This window comes from Columba livia, chromosome 2, assembly GCF_036013475.1.
Source record: "Columba livia isolate bColLiv1 breed racing homer chromosome 2, bColLiv1.pat.W.v2, whole genome shotgun sequence".
In the NCBI taxonomy this organism is placed as follows: domain Eukaryota; kingdom Metazoa; phylum Chordata; class Aves; order Columbiformes; family Columbidae; genus Columba; species Columba livia.
In genome coordinates, this window is record NC_088603.1 from 93,016,698 (window position 1) to 93,033,673 (window position 16,976).

A 16,976-nucleotide genomic window follows, 5' to 3' on the forward strand; every position below is an offset into this window, starting at 1 on the left:
CACACTTGACACTATAGGAAAGGTCATCTTTAAAATTACTTCTCATATAAAGTACATTGTTTCACTTTACCACCTCCTTTTACTAACACAGTTGGCATGGCAAAGAATACTTATTTTTTTCATTTTTTCATTACAACACATTCAGTCATTTTTATCTTTAGATCAATTTCATTTTTGTTTATACTAGTGATCAGTCTTCAATATGACTTCGTAACAGACTTGACAAAGGACTTCATCACTGTTATTTGGCTAAATCAGGATTCTACACTAGATGTGGCACCTGAACAGACAAAGCTGATGTAAAGTTTCTCTTCTAAACCTTCAGATATAAATAGATTGAAGCTGGCACAAAGAAAGGGCTCATCAAAATCCTGACACAACATTTGCTATTTCTAAACTACTAATATCAATTTAAACCAAATGGGAAGTGATTAACTGAACAGCATCTAAAGAAAGATTGATGGCCTACATGAAATTGAATTTTCAGCTTCTCAGTCTATTTAGTAATGAGGGAGAAGAAGCTGGCATACTCTAAAGTAACATATTAGAAATATGTATGGATTTTTGAGCAAATGCCTAAAAAATGAAGCAAATGCAAGCTGTCAATATAAGCATTGCTTAAAACTCCATACATCTGAACTATTAATGAGGCTTATCCAGTTAAGTATGTCTATATTTGAAAACAGAAGTGATGCCAGCACTAAACTCAGGTTTCAGAACCACTTTTGCTACTCTGCTGGTATGTTTTTTTGTGTTTTTACTGGCCCACGCTCTGTTAAATTGTTTTTAGTACTTGCTTCCAGGAAGCTCATCACCATCAGCTCTTCAGTAAATAGGTCAGTTTGAGGATAAACAAAGTCTTACCTAGTTTCAATGTTGTAAAAAGCATTCTAAAAAACATTCTAATCATAAGGTCAATCTGTGGAAAACAGGTGTATGGTATGTCATCTTCACCGAAACATAGACACATCTGGTAAACTTCACCAGGCAAAAAAATATCCAGAAGTTTGAGGATGCCAGTACTCTCTTCTGCTTGGAAGTTAACATAGAGTAGTACTCTTCATGGAGCTACACTTGTGTGACAGATTTTGAAAGGTTTCAGTATTCAAAAGGCACCTGTTCAGTATAATCCAGCAACAGGAAGTTCTGAAGAAATGATGAGAGAAAACAGTTCATTCTAGTTTGAAGCAGTATGAGAACAATTCAATAAATGTAAACCTACTCTTCAGAAAAATCTGAGAAATGTGGGTCAGTAAAATCAATTTCTATTTTTCTTGCTCTGTGCAGAAAGACTACACTTTCAATCCATCAGAAGCTAATTTTCAATTCAGAAGTCAATGTTTTAAATTGACCATTTGAAAAAAACCCTATCAATTATGTTTCTAAAACTGGTAGAACTTGGAATGAAGGAAGAATAAAATAGAAACATAGGAGTAGCTGACTATACTTGAAAAGACAAGGATAAACTTAATACAGAAAAACAGAAGTTATGAGTTCCTAAAGGCTTTACTAGAGTTAAACTAGAATGCATAAATACACTTACAAAAGTGGAAGCTCTCGTGAGATGAAAATCTGGCTCATCACACAGAAAAGCAATGCCAACAATGGAACAACAGGTACATACTCCACCCACAGTTTTGTCAAACTGTTTATAACTGTATGGAACTAAGTCACTATGCACTTGAACCTCTGATTCTACTGATTTACTTACCTACATAGTCTTTACTTAACCTTTAAACTTTTATGATTAATTCTAATTACTTCTAAGATACATAGTAAGGAAATAACATTTCCAAACTGTGTAGAAATGCTTTCAAAAGCAAGCTCTTCTTCCAGCTACTGCAAGAAAACTAAAAGACACTGTTATTTTGGTGCCTATGTTTTTCAGAAAAATCTTAAAAACTGTTTCCAAAAGTTAAATGATTGTAGTTAATTTTGCAAATTAGAGTACTTAACAGTTTCTCCAATGAGTTTGTAAACAGCATATATTATCTTGATAAAGTCTCCGCAAAACTTTCCAAGAAATCTACCAAGCATTTGGTCATTACTTTCAAGGAATTCCCACTACTTCGCAATCCTTCCTGATTCTCTTCCTAATTAGCACTATTCAAATAAAAATTATAATTTGCAGATTAATAACTACTTAGTATGGACCCAACGTTAATTATCCTAGAAATATAGTTTACCCCCCTTTAACAAAGATTAAATATGTGAAAAACAATTGCAGGAGGGACAAGGAAATGGAAATGATCTAACCCAAGACAAAATAAAACCAACTAAGATTACCTACTCTGGTAAAAACAGGATGGCCAGTACGATCCCTTCTGTAGGGCCCAGAAAGATCTGCCATGTGAAACTTCAAAGCATGATAGCAGACAGGTCTAGTAATTTACTACATATACTACCTGAAACAGGCATAAATGTAATTCAGAAGGACAGCAAGCCATCCAGACATGTAGTTAGTTTAATACAATAAATTATGCTAATACTGCATTAACATAGTATACGTTAGTTCAGTAATTAATACAGTATATAGTATTTAAATACTGCAAATGTTTCTAGAACACACTGAGTAAATGATCAGAGATGTAAGTAGATCAGAAGCTGAATAAGTACCAATACCACTTTCATAAAATTAGAACAGTGTAATTTTCATTCAATCTCCAACTGACTTCAAAGTTACTGCTGTCAGATAGTGCAAAACATTTTAAATATAGCTCTGACACGGAAAACTTATTTAAAGTGAGATCAGAATTAATACAAAAAAAATAATGTGGAGAAACGAGATGATTACAAGAAAGACTGTAAAGACTTATTGAAAAAAACTCAGTAGGCTGACAAGAATGCACCTTCAATAATGTGGCAACTATTTGCTTTAGTAATCTTGGTGCTAGATCTAGATTGGCAATCTTGAGACCTGTTGCCATTAAAAAGTAACAAGTGATAGGATAGAAATACAGATGGTTTTGTGAACTGGAATAACAAGATCAACATGACACAATAGAATACGCACAACAGTATGCAATGGACTATATAACTTTGCTGTCAGCCGAAGAGTTTCAATAGAGCAAATGCTCAGAAGGGTGACACTCTGAGCTGCCACTGTCATCCAGTCATAGATAAAAGGCCAATGAGATTTTTGAATGCATCATTTAAGTATCTTCCCTAGGTATAAAACCAGAAACGATTGTATGACACACCACTATGACACAAGGGAAGGGCAGAGGGAGAGCTATGTAGTAGCAAACAAGATGTTTCAAAGCAGAACCCTGGGGATTTGTAAGAGTCCACTGCAGGGGCCTGGACACAGTGATCCAAGTGATCCTTTCTACTCCCAGTCTTCCAGCCTGGAATTTATACAGGAGCAAACAACACAAAGGCCTAAATTAATCGCTTCCAGAAGCAAATGCAGATGCCAGACCTTTGTCATAAAACCCCTCCACACCAGCTCTGAGTTGGGCAGGTACGCAGGAGTTGTTTTTAAGTTGGTCTTTCAGGAGAAGAAAAAAAAAATCCACACTCACAGATTCCCCTAAACCCAAATTCTCCCAATAGATTGTTTTTGAAAAGAAAATAAAGGATTATTTACAGAACTCCTCAAATTAAAATCTTTGAAAGGCTCTGTTATGTTACTTCTTTACCCCAACCATAGCAAATACTTTTTAGACTGACTTTAAGAAAGCCCTATCTTGCTTGAAGGAAGAAAATGCAATGGGGAAGGTTTCAAAGGACCAAATGAAAAATATTTTAATCAAATAACAAAAGATCAAAACCAATTTACTCCACAGATTTTGGTTTTACATTCCTTTTTGCAACATTTTTTGCTATACATGAAGAAGAATAAATAGATCCAGGAGGGAGACAAAACATTCCCTATCAGAATACCGCTGTAAATATTACAAAGAGCTCAAGAGGATAGCTAAAATTTAGGAACCAAGAATACAATAAGAGTACAAAGACTACTGCTGTCAATATATCAAAAGATGAGATTCACTTGACTCCTATTCCATGACTTTAAAGTAGCTTTCAAATGACTGAGGCAACCATTTCATTTTTCTGTCTGTTCTCCAGGTTTAATGAAAATTATCTAAAACCAGACAGATTTATTCAGGGATCCCTCACACATTTCTGTTCTCTCAACTGCTTTGAGATTTAAAATATGCTTCTATTATGCCCAGTGAACAATCAGTATATATTATTGAATATTGCAAATCCTACACAAAAACGCCTATACATCTTCTTACAGTACTGATTCAAATATTAGGTGTATATCATTAGTTCAATTTAATTACAACATATAACAAAATGGATACACAGATAGATACATATACATATATATATAGCACCTTGAAGCTAACAGCAGTAAGTTTTTGCATAGGCATTCAGTTCTCAGGTATTACAGTAGCAGCAGGTGAGTTCAAACCACCATTATTCAAACCTTTTCCTTCTTACATTGAACAGCAGATATTGCCTCTCCTGACAACTACACAATAGACAATCCTTTCAGGAAAGCAGATTTATAAGCCGACAGTTATTTCTTTTCCCGAAAAAACTGCAGTCTCAAATTGGGCTACTGACACCTCAGATGCTGACACGGAGCAAACATTCCTCTTCCAAGCCACAGCTACTTCACTTGCACGCTCCAAGAGGGCTACTGAGTGTACTTGACTTGGAGTAACAGGCAGTGAGAGAATACAGACAGTATTTTCCTCAGTGAGTACCAGAGGCATCATGAAAACAATGAGCAATTCATGAGTGAAGAGCTTTTCTTATTAACAGCAGCAAGAGAGGATTTTAATGTCAGTGCTAGCAATGCACCAAGCTCATAAATCCCCAACGTACGATAATTAATGCCTGAAGATGCAGCAGTAAGACGTGTTTGAGCCTCTGCTATCCTTCACAGAGGCCTGCGGTGGGATTTTCTTTCGTTTTTCTTTCTGGAAGATTCACAGCTGGTGACCCAGCACTTAGCTTTTCAGTACAGCAACGCTCCTGTCAACCAGCACCCCAGAGCTATAAACTGACTTGGATCTTCAATAAATCCCTGAAGAGCTGTGTGCTGGCTGGTCTTTCAATCCCAGCACTACAGGACTGGAAGAGGAAAATCCAGGTCTCGTTGGTATAGGTGTTCTAGGTGAAAATCTCCATTTCCTGAAGAAAAACCATTCTGCCGTGTGAGCTACAGATCTTGCAAGCTCACCATTACTCAGACAAAACTTTTTTTTTAATTAAGTAATTTAAGCTTCCCTATAAGAGCTAAATGCTGGTTCCAAGGCTCTTCTAAGAAATAAAATCTGAACTACCCAAAATTTATATTACAAGGGATAGTGCCACAGTAGTAGAGATTAGGCTATTACTATACTATTTGTTGTCTGCAACAAAAACCTGTAAACACTTCCACATATTTTAGATACTCAGGCTTGTGACATGATGTAACAAAGCATGAAGGCTTCCAGCCAAAAAGCAGCATCACTTGACCTTACAAGACATATGTTCACTAAGACCAAATGCATACAGTCAGTCAAGAATTTCTAATAATCAAAAAGTCACACATTCCACAGACTAGTTTAAATCATCTGACAGGTGCAAGATGAATAAGCTATAAGCAGAACAGACCAACCTACGTGACTTCTTCTAAAGTTAAAATTCCTGCTGAAGATAAACAGATTTACTATTGCGATCATTCTGTTTAAAAAAATCATATGCACTAGATTAGACTATATGGAAGTAAAAACAAAGTAAGCTGTTCCATATTCTCAATGCTCATATTTTTCATCTTCCCTTATTATGTTTCTGCATAGTCCAGAAAATCAGATTTACTTCAAATTTTTTTTTAAAGTTCTACATTAAAATGTCAAACTGCAAACTCAGTTTTTTTACCAGCTGAGACTGAACTAAAATGAATACTATCCTTATCAATAGATCACTCTTCATACAAATGTGTCAAATACCCAACAGAATTTTCTGCAGGTGATACTTTCTTCAGTCTGCACATGTCAACAGTTACAAACATCAGGTTGCATTTGCTTTTGAAGTATTTTGCAGAAATAAGCAGATTCTTCCTGAAAACACTGATGGATACAGACAAAGGGGTTTGGAATTTACTCTCTGCTCTGGCCTTAAGATAGAAGCGAAGAAAACTAGCAACTCAGATGTCAGTATTGAAGTATCACAAATTTCAACGAGAAATTTTTGACTACTTAAAGGTCAGAAGAATTCACCATCACCAAGTTAGTTACATATTTTTCATAGAGAAAGACCTAAGCAGACTATGAACAGTCAAGTGAATAAATCTTTTATAAAACCATTTTTGATATTTCCTCATATTAGGAGAAACTGTTAAATCTTGCAAGGTAAGCCTCAAATGTTTCAAAACATCCAATCTCCATAAAGCTTCTGATTATTATTTAGATATGTATCAAAGCCAAAAGTTAGAGTGGAATAAAATTGTTCATTAATTCCTCAAACACTTTTAAAGACAGCACAAAATTACATAGGCAAATAATCATCATTAAGGATGAATCACTAATGGGCAAGAATTCGAATTAAAGAAAAACAGAACTGGCTAATTAGGAAAAAAAAAAAGATTATAAAGGAGATTTCTGGAAACGTAGGGCAAATACAGTAAACTCCTTATGTGAGTAACTGCAGAAACCTCTAATCCTGAAAACTCTCTGTTGCAGATTAAAAATTCAGAATGGGAACTTGAATAACTACTAAATAAATACACTCAAAGAGCATTTTCTCTCTGCCTTCAATATATGTGGAAAATATTACAAAAATTAGAAGCGTTCTAGAAGAAAAGCTTTGAAAACAATACACTTAAAGAAAAACTGATGGTATGTGCTGGGGCCACATGGTGTTTATTCTACAGAAGCTGGCTGAATTCTGCCTGTAGTAACTGCAGAACCTGCTGACAAATCAAATACAGGCAGATATCAAGTGAAAAACTGCTGAATAGGATAATGCATGTGACTGAACATGAAGACTTAAAGAATTAGGAAATATAATTTGACAAAATTTGACAAAATAAGGATGACAATCATTTAACACATGGTGGGCTATATTGTCTCCAGTAAAAAAAAAAAAAAAAAGGTAAAGAACTCAAAGGTTTTGTTAACAAGTTTTGCTTGACACACCTTTAACAAAGATGCTGCAGATAGTTTTATATATATATATATATATATATATATATATATATATATATATAAACAAAAACACCCACCACACACACAAAATCCCAACAACAACAAAAAACCACAACCCACCATGCCTAAGGAAACACAAAAATTCTAACCAAAAGTAGCTCAGCAGTTTTTCAAGACTAAACACTTTTTGAAATACAGAGAAAACATCAGATCTCTATCAAAAAAAGAAAAGCAACCCCCCAAAAAATCAGAATATATGTTTGCTTCTTTTTCACTAGAAAGAAAAGGCTGATCAGGTACAAAAACAAACAAACAAAAAGGCAAGCTAGCATTGTCCAATTTCATGACACATGAAGTTTGTTTTCACATCATAGAGCTGTCTGCTCAGCAGGTAACTTTGGCTGCTAACAACTATTTCGTATTAATACAGTATTGCATTAAGGATAAGATTCTTCACATCCATCTTTCATTTTCCCTCTTTCTTATACTCAATTGTTTTAAATTTAGTTTTGCTTAATTCTGTCTTCCCAGATATCCCTGACAAAATAAGCTTGAGAAATGCCATGCTTTAAGTTCTGTATTTCCATAGTCAACCCATATGAGTGTACATATGGTATAAAAAGAACTACCATGAGATTTTCTTCAACTATCCATAAATTTGTCCATGTAAAAATCTATTTCTAAGGTAGACAATGCTTACATTTTGGGTTCTACTTCAGAGAGATAAACCAGAATAAAAGAATTTGGAATCATTTTCAAGACAGGACAAAGAAAGAAGAAATGGAAAGGGAGAATTTGCTACAGTATTTTGCAAACAGCCCAATACAGCAATGGCTCCACTTCCAGACTAAAGGATAGGATACTTTCTTTGTACCCATGGCATCTTGGTCTCCAGCACTGATACTGATATTTCCACAAGACCAGAGCTTAAACTCTGGAGTTCAGACTTCGAGTGAGCTAGAGATGACTAACAATACAAGAGAATTTACAGAAGTATCAGTACTGTCTACTTTGAAATGTTGAAAGGCTAGTTTCACATTTTGGGACATTCTCACAACAGACATCTACTCTCCTTTTCCTTTCCAATGCACTTTTTCCTTGGATATTCAAGCAGGGAAACTCTCCTTAGCTCTCAGGCAGGCAGCAACTCGGACCAATTCTGTTCTGTGCACCAGATGCACCCTCCTTCCCCCACTGTTATTACGTCTACATCTCCTAGGTTGCTACCAAGCAAACAATAATGCAGACAACAGGTGAAGCAGAGACAAGCCGAAAAAGTGATCTTCTGTTGCTGCAGCAATCAAGACTATTTAAGAAAAGGAAGAGGAAAGAGGAGAAGTAATAGTTAAAACCCCACCTGTCTAAGAAATAATCAGCTGCCTGTATGATTCAAAAAAGCCTTAAGCACACAGTATTCATCTATCCAACAAATATGTCTTTCTGTAACTGTAAAAGCAGACAGTTATAAATGATGGACCTAAGCATAGGAATCGTAGTTGACCATGGACATACACCTAGCTTATTATAAGTTATCAGCAAGCAGAGCTTCCACATTCCATCAGGTGGTGGGGAAAAAACTCAATTTGACCCACCCAGGTCATGTGCCAGTCCTAATACAAACCAATGAAACCATTTTTACAGTAGAAGTCCCCAGAAAATACAAATACATGAAAAAGTTAGATCGGTACACCAAAAAGAGTCCAAAAAGCACAACTTAATAGTCATGAAAGACTGGCAGAAATGTGATGGGAAAAACAAGGCAATATATGGCCAGCCAGCAGAATAAATTTCAATTGCACAATACTATGATTATATATAGGAAAAAACAAAACAAAACAAAAAAACCCCACACAACTAAAAAGGACTAAAAAGGACAAAAAAATCCAGTCTCTTAATTTCTTTGTGAACAACTTTGTCCTCTCCCTCCTGCCCCAAGCTAGATATATTAGGTAACTCTATAAAAATATTTAGAAGCCAATTTTTCAGTATTCCCAGAGAAACTAAATGCTGGCTACACCTTTTCTCAGACTCATCTCCAATACTACAGTAAATATTTTAAACATCTTCATAGTCACTAGAGTAATACTTCCAATTAACCAAAAAAATAAAATTAATCCACCAGGTAGACTTGATTTACTGAAACTTAAAAACACAGAATATGAACATTGAGCTGAAGAACATGTTGCATTTAAATCCAGCCAAGTGTGACAAAGAATATCTTAGTTTTATAGTTTTTTCAGAATGAACTTTTTTCTGCACTCGGGACACAGCATTATAAAAAGCATACCACGATTAATGAGAGAAAATACAACAAGAAGGAAAAAAGTCTACATCAAACAGCCAGATATAAATTTAAAACAGCTCTTGGGTAGCCCTATCAAGTTACTGTAATCACACAATCACAAAATGTCAGGGATTGGAAGGGACCTCGAAAGATCATCCAGTCCAATCCCCCTGCTGGAGCAGGAACACCCAGATGAGGTTACACAGGAACATGTCCAGGAGTGTTTTGAATGTCTCCAGAGAAGGAGACTCCACAACCTCCCTGGGCAGCCTGTTCCAGTGCTCTGGCACCCTCACTGAGAAGAAAGTTTCTTCTCAAATTTAAGTGGAACCTCCTGTGTTCCAGTTTGAACCCATTACCCCTTGTCCTATCATTGGTTGTCACTGAGAAGAGCCTGGCTCCATCCTCCTGACACTCACCCTTTATATATTTGTAAACTTTAATAAGGTCACCCCTCAGTCTCCTCTTCTCCAAACTAGAGAGACCCAGCTCCCGCAGCCTTTCCTCATAATGGAGACGGCTCCACTCCCTTAAATTTGTGTATTGAATTCCAGTTTGGATTTCCAAAGGCAAAACAAAACCACTGAGCTCTTCTCCCAACTTTCAACTTCCCCAAAAAATAAAAACTGACATTTGTGTTCACATTTGATCAAAAGCAGTAGTATGGAAACAATAAGTTGAGTTCTATAGAAAAAAGCAATCCTGTTTTATCAACAGCTTCAAAAATACACTTTTTTAAACAAGAACAAACCTACCAGATTTTGAGCTCCTTTGTGAAAGTACTAGAAAAAAAGAAAAACAACCAAAAACCCAATAAAACTCAAAAAAGTTTTCACTTAGATCATAGAAAGTATTTAAACAAAGTCATTTTCACAGAAAATGGTAGATCCACTCGCGTGCTAAATTTCAAGACTATACTCTCACAGCTACTGATTCCAAAAAAGGTCTTCCATCTGCTTTAATTTGTAAGTTCCCATACTAATATGAAAAAAGTTTGGCAAATTTAAATTGAATAGCCATATCAAGAAATAAGTATTGCATCAGTAAGGGAAAAAAGTAAATAAAATTTAGAATTTGTTGTCTGTTGCACTGTGCAGCAGTCCAGAGAAATCTGGAGTGTGATATGTAATTTAAGTCAGAAAGATTACTTATTGAAAGAGTTCACTTTTTCCCTAGTTATCGGTAAGACTAATGCTAACAATTTTCTGCATAGTTGCATAGTGAAAACAATCAGTGTAGCACTAGATATGGCAGATATGTATTAAGCATCACTACATCATTTAAGTTCCTTCAAATACTCAGGTGTTTATTACTTTGCACCTTTTTTCCAGAAGTTGTCAGGCACTTTGTTAAAAAACAGCTAATGTATTTGACACATCATTTTCTGAAGGTAGGAAGCTGGTAGCGACTTAAGCTTTTTTACAATTCAAAATTCATACCTGACTACAAGCCAAAAAAGAAACAGGTGAAAAGGTTAATGTGTCAGAAAACATTAGAAAAGGGAATATGATGGAACATTTGCAAACTCAGCTATGCGTAAACTGGAGACCACAATAATACAATCACTTTTTAAAAATTTTAATTAAATCAGATGGTTTAAAATCCTCTTTTGTGCTTCAATTAATTTAAAATTACTTTTCAGTAACTTTTCTGAAAGATATTCAACTTCTCTGAAGATACTAGAATCTTTACAACAGAGCAGATATGCCTGAGAGGCAATAGTACTTGGTTAGATCATGGTTAAAGATTCACCAACACCCTACTGCATGAGTAGTGTCTACTCCATCTTCTCTCTCATTCCAACATGCCAGTCTTCTACTTTGCCAGCAAAAATTTACACACCAATGAAGAAACTCAATCAGGGAACTGATACAACTGAAGAATAACCAAAAACAATTGTGTTTTTTCAACCACACTAGTCCCCCAGTGCAGACCCAGACCAGGCAGGTATTGCACCCAACAGCGGCTACTTCCACGCAAATCTGTTCCTTTATTAAACTTACGATAAGAGTCAACAACCACAGAAGTGGTGTGTTGGCTACAGCAAAAGAAATGTCAGTAGAGCTACAGCTTGAGATAATAAGCAGGAAGTCCAGAAATAAAAAATTTGCTCTTTCTTTTTTTTTTTTACCCTGATTTTTTAATTCTGAGTAGTTTCAGCTATTATTTAAAGGTACTAGGTAGTAATTCTGGATCTATTTTTCCCTCCCCGTAAACTGATGCTTGTCCAAGCTATATTTTTTAAGCACTGAAATTAAGAGTACATGCCAGGTTAAGATCTTTTGAAGTTGACTGGAAAAGGATCCACTTAGCCCTGAACCAGGCTTTTTCCGTTGTACCTCACTGAACCTGAACTTCAAAGTTGGGTCCAATGAGTTCTTCAGAACTCAGTCTGTGAAAACTAATCTTATGAGAGGCCCTAACAGGTTTGCAGGAAATAAAAAAAAATCAAAGCGGAAAATAAGCACAAAATGCCAATACCAAGGTTATCAAGTGGAGGACAACATGCAGCATACTAAATATTACTACAACTGAAGCGGTTAATATTTTCTGCCAAAGGAAAAAGACTTGTACCACAGCTTTGCCCATCTGTCTCACTAAACTATGGCTCTCCATCTTCTTTCAATCAAGCTTAAAACACCAGTAGCAAGTGGGAGACGCATACAGAAAGAAAGCTTAACAAGAAATTAGTTGTTAAACCCCTCACTGTGCAGCTAGTGACTACACAGGGGTAGTTTAACAAGTCCTCTCTTGTCTGACAAGGATACTTTACGGGAACTGTGTTTACTGTAGCAACACAGAAAATAAAAACCAGGCTTTTTTTAGTTTAGCTGGATTGAAAATTGATCTGAATTCCAGCTCATTGGCCTAGATCGCTCTTTTCAAGATGATATCATACTAAGAAAGTGAAGTTAAGTTTAGGAGAACCAAAAACGAGGTACTTTACCCACTTGGATATTGTATTTTCCAATACCAAGACACAACCACAGTAGCTGATAAATTAGGTTTGTACTAATATCTAAAGGGATTCTTATGGACACCTGTTTATGAGCTGCGGACAACTGAACTGGTCCCTCAGGACCCTGAAGGAACAGAAACATATGGAATATGCAAAGACAAAATAGTAGCATATAGGCAGACTCTAAGCACTCTTTGCTGTCAGATACATCCAAAGCAGATGGACCTCATCAAAGCATAAAACTCCTGGATCACATTTTGTACTAACCTCCTCTGCAGGTTTACAGCCATCTGCAAGTCCACTAGCACTGGTGGCAAAATCCCAATACATTGCTGTAGAGCGCCTGTGGTAGGAACCATAGAGTAACAGACTGGCCTAGGTCATTCTGACATGAACGTAGAAGCAAAAGAGGTCTTCCATCCACAAGGTCTTAAGGCTGTCCTAGAAGAAGAACAGAAATTCAGATAAGTTCCAGACTCAATTCTGGCAGAGTTTGAGGTAAAGAGGAAGAGAAGGAAAGTTATCCAGCATTTAAGACTTCAAAATCCACAATCCTATGCAAGGGAGAAGGAGCCAAAAGACTGCTTCTAAAAAGAGGCAGTGAACTGAGCCTGTGAGGAAAACAACATATGTAGGGTAGAGTGGAGAGGTGGAACAAGTCATCAAAATTTTTTAGCCTTTCAGATGATATGATTTAAGTGGGAGGACTGCCTGTCCTCTCAAATAAGCAGTTATCTATTTTTGAGTTCTATATATGTCGCCCTCTATCCAATCATGAGCACTTAGCACAAACAACAATGAATTGCTCTTGATAAGGCTAGAAAACAGCCTACTCAACAGCACACATTCACATGAGCAGCTCCCCAGATGATCATTCTTTCAGACTACATCTTCCCATACATATTCTAGTTCATAGATGTAGGTTTTTTCACATTCTCTCCTCTCGCCCACAAGTTAAACACTAGCATTTATGACAGCTTTTGTAATAAAAAGGTGTTATTAAACTAACACAGACCTGATGTTTAAGAAATAATGTTTTTTTCACTTCTAAAAAAAAGTGACACCCGAAAAACTATGCCTGAGCGTTTCCAAGAGTTATATGTTAAAATTTTAGCAATATTGAATTAATTCCTTTAAATCTGTTCCTTTACCTAGTTAATACAGCAACATCTGAAGAAAATTCTAAGCACCTGAAAAGTAAATAAAATATCTTAGCAGATAAAAAAGCAGACTTTTTCATTTTTAATGCAACTGTAACTTGCCTACACTTAGTATTTAGCCACATGTTATGAGCTTATGTGTTGTATTTGCCATATTATATATGAGCCTACTAATCTATTCAGGTTTATCACTCTACCTGTTTAAACTGTTAGCTTTATGTATTGTCTGTCCAGATTAAGTTATGTAAAAGGGAGGAAAAAATAAGATGATGACACTATAACATGACAGTACAGAGGAAACACATGGTAAGTAAAGCCAAGATTGGCAGTAATAGGAAAGATGTTTGTCAACCACTTATTCTGAAACACATTATTATCCCAGTACTGAGGCAGGTGAAGTAAGTATAATATGTGGCAGCTCCCCATTTTTGTAGAAAGAGAAAAGTATCTCAACCCCTAATTTTGTTCTCCATTCAAAGATAGATTACCAAAATACTCATAAAGCATACTAATAGAATAGGGATAGCAACCAGTTTTATATCCACAGAAGTGGTTTGCAGTCTGAATTTTAGAAGAACTGGCTAAGGATCTCCCACAAATAATATCAATTTTTACCAAATCTAAAAAAAATAGTCACGTTTCAAAGGGGTAGGAAAAATACAGGTTCACAAAATGACTCAAGACATACCCAGCAGGACAACTAACAAATTATGTGATTGTTACCTTTCTCAAAGTGTTAAATTTTAAGAGATCATGACAATTCTGAAGAGATCCAATCACCTTTATCAAAGCAAATTAGTCACATCCTTCTTCAGTAAAACTCGAGTGCTTTACGGAGGTGGAGAACACAATCCATTTTTACAGATGGGGAAACCAGTACATTTCTGGATAAGTGGCTGGCAAATCTGGGAGCAATTTTTCTTCTATCTGTTCAAGAATTTTAACTTGTATCTATCTATACATCTATCTGGTTAGATGAAGTGATTACAAGTGATTATTTTGCTAATTTATATTTTTCTTCAAAGGATCCTAAAACAACAGGCTCCTTGTTCAATGTTATTCAGACACTGGACAAAAATAGCTCTTTTAAAACACACAAACAAAATGCAAACAATGAGAGCAGGACACACAGAGAATGGTCCACGTTGCCATTAGTAAGCAAGGCACATCTACCAAGGGCAGATGTTTGCTATTTTGTAGTGAACTCCCACACACTTAAAAGCTTATCATTTCCCTTGATCTTTTCTTTGGGTTACAAAATGCCAATTCAATCATTCTTTCTGCACATACCATTTTTCTAAATCACCAGCCATTACCATTACCCTCGCGAGGCAAATTAACTGTGCCTTCATCTTTCTTGAAGTACAATAGCCAAAACTGACACAGTATTTTAACCTTACAACACAGAACAGAGCAGAAAGTTCAGCTCCACATATCCTCTACATTATGCCACCGTTTATTCATGCCAATACATACACACACTTCTTTCTGAAAAATGCTGCGTTGTTAACTTTCATTTTATAATTCATGGCTTGTCCTCGATCAGGGTGGGCGATGGGGTGGCAGGAACAACTTAAACAGATTTTGTCCATCTTTTATTTTTATGTTATTTTGACCTAAATGTAAAGCATTTCACTTATTCTTCTAAATCACATCCTATTCTTTCAGGACGTCTTTCCAACATTCAAGACTTTTCTGAATTGCCATTCCAGCTTCGTGTACCTGTATTTATTCCCAAACACCTAGTATCTTCAGATTTTATAATAATCTAGTATGCCATTACTCAGTTCATGAACAAGACCAATAACCTAAAAGAACTTCACAAAATCCCATACAATATGCTTTCCTTTGCTGAAGGTGAAATACTGAAAAATAAAACACTGGCTTACTGTTAACCTAATGATTTTACACAGATCCTAAAATAGCTTTTTTTAATCTAGGCCATATTTCCTCAGCTTGCTCTGCAAGACTATCATGTGTGGCTTTCTCCAGTCCACAAGCTTCCTGTTGTAGAGGAAGTTAGATCAGCCTGATTATGCATTTCTGATCTCTACAATAAGGCTTCCAAATTTGTTCCCCTATACTACATGCTCAAAGAGAGGACTGTCTTACTTGTAACTACATCACTTCTGTATGTTTCTACTCTAGCTGGATTTTCCACTACATCCTGTCAAAAACAAAAATTAAGACACAGTAGGCACATAGAACTGGTTGGTGATTTTCTCGTGGTTCCAACTCAAAAGAAAAGCCATTTTAGCCAGAAACAAGCAAAAGAAGTCAAGGTGAAGATGACGCAGTGTGCGCTTTCTTTTCTTGATGTAACACAGAAAAAAAAAAAGCAATAATCTATGGACACTGCTGACGTAGACAGGCAAATGGGTTAGGAGAGCTGGATACCAATAACAGAACATGTAGGTAAAGAAAAACAAGAAAGCATATGCTGCAATATCAGTTTTGAGTCTTAGATCAAGGCTGCCAGTAGATATTACCTTTCAGTGCCCCAAACCATGTTACACTGCTACACAATCTAGGCGGAAGAGTACTTCTGCTTTAAACTGTGCATCCAAATAGCCTACAAGACTTAATAAGTTCTCACATCAACTCCAAGTATTTTACAGGATTAATGCTAGCTCAGGATGATTCTAGACAGAGATCTCCCTTGCCAATAATTTTGACTTCCCCATTTTATACTCCATTACCACGAGATAAATGTTCTGTTGTCACACGCACCAGACCCTCTGCACAGTGGGTGCCCCAGCTTTTCTAAGTGGCACCTAACAACAAATAAAGGGTTTTTTTTTGAAAATTGCCTTTTCAGGGGAATCCAATACCCTGAGCTTTTATGTAAACCTGAACCAATTTTAGCCAGCCACTCTGATATGCTGCCCAGATTCACAGCCACAGTGTTTGTAGAGTGCAAAATATAATTGTCTCATATTCAAGTAAGTGTCTATACTGAACAGCCTCAATATTTGCATTCCCATTATTCGGAGAACTTCCTTCTGACATATTTAATGTTAATAACAGCAATCATACAGAGCTACTTACGCACAATGAAGAACCTATTCCTTATTGTCACTCTCTACCCCACTTACCACTTCACCTCTTCCTTCTTAGTCATGCATTATCTTCCCATTTCTGTTTATTCACTGACACACCTCCCCACACACACAAAATCATACAGCTGTCATAAAGTATGCAGCCAACTCTATTTCATCAGCTTAATTTTCCTACCAGCTCAGTCCACTGGTATGACCCTGCACATGGTCAAAAACACCAGAGCAATGGAGTGAACAGGAACACATGAAAAGGACAGAAAATTATTAGACTGTCATGAAATTCCAGAGAAAACAGATTTATAACACTGATAAAAACACATCTGCTACCTGTTGGTCCTGAAGTGACCAAGTATATATTGAACAAAC

At 36.2% G+C, this 16,976-nt stretch overlaps 1 protein-coding gene across 3 annotated transcripts in view; it reads right to left on the reverse strand.

The window, feature by feature from the left end:
• Positions 1–16,976, reverse strand: part of GALNT1 (polypeptide N-acetylgalactosaminyltransferase 1) — a 90,619-nt gene that overhangs the window by 51,669 nt on the left and 21,974 nt on the right. Inside the window, exon 2 of one of the 3 annotated variants that reach the window (XM_065052820.1) lies at positions 12,659–12,827. The exons of 1 other annotated variant lie outside the window; for it this stretch is intronic. The gene's annotated coding sequence lies outside the window, so the exon portion shown is untranslated. Of the gene's footprint in view, positions 1–12,658; positions 12,833–16,976 lie in introns of all 3 variants that reach the window. One more of the 3 variants, XM_065052819.1, reaches the window with a different exon arrangement.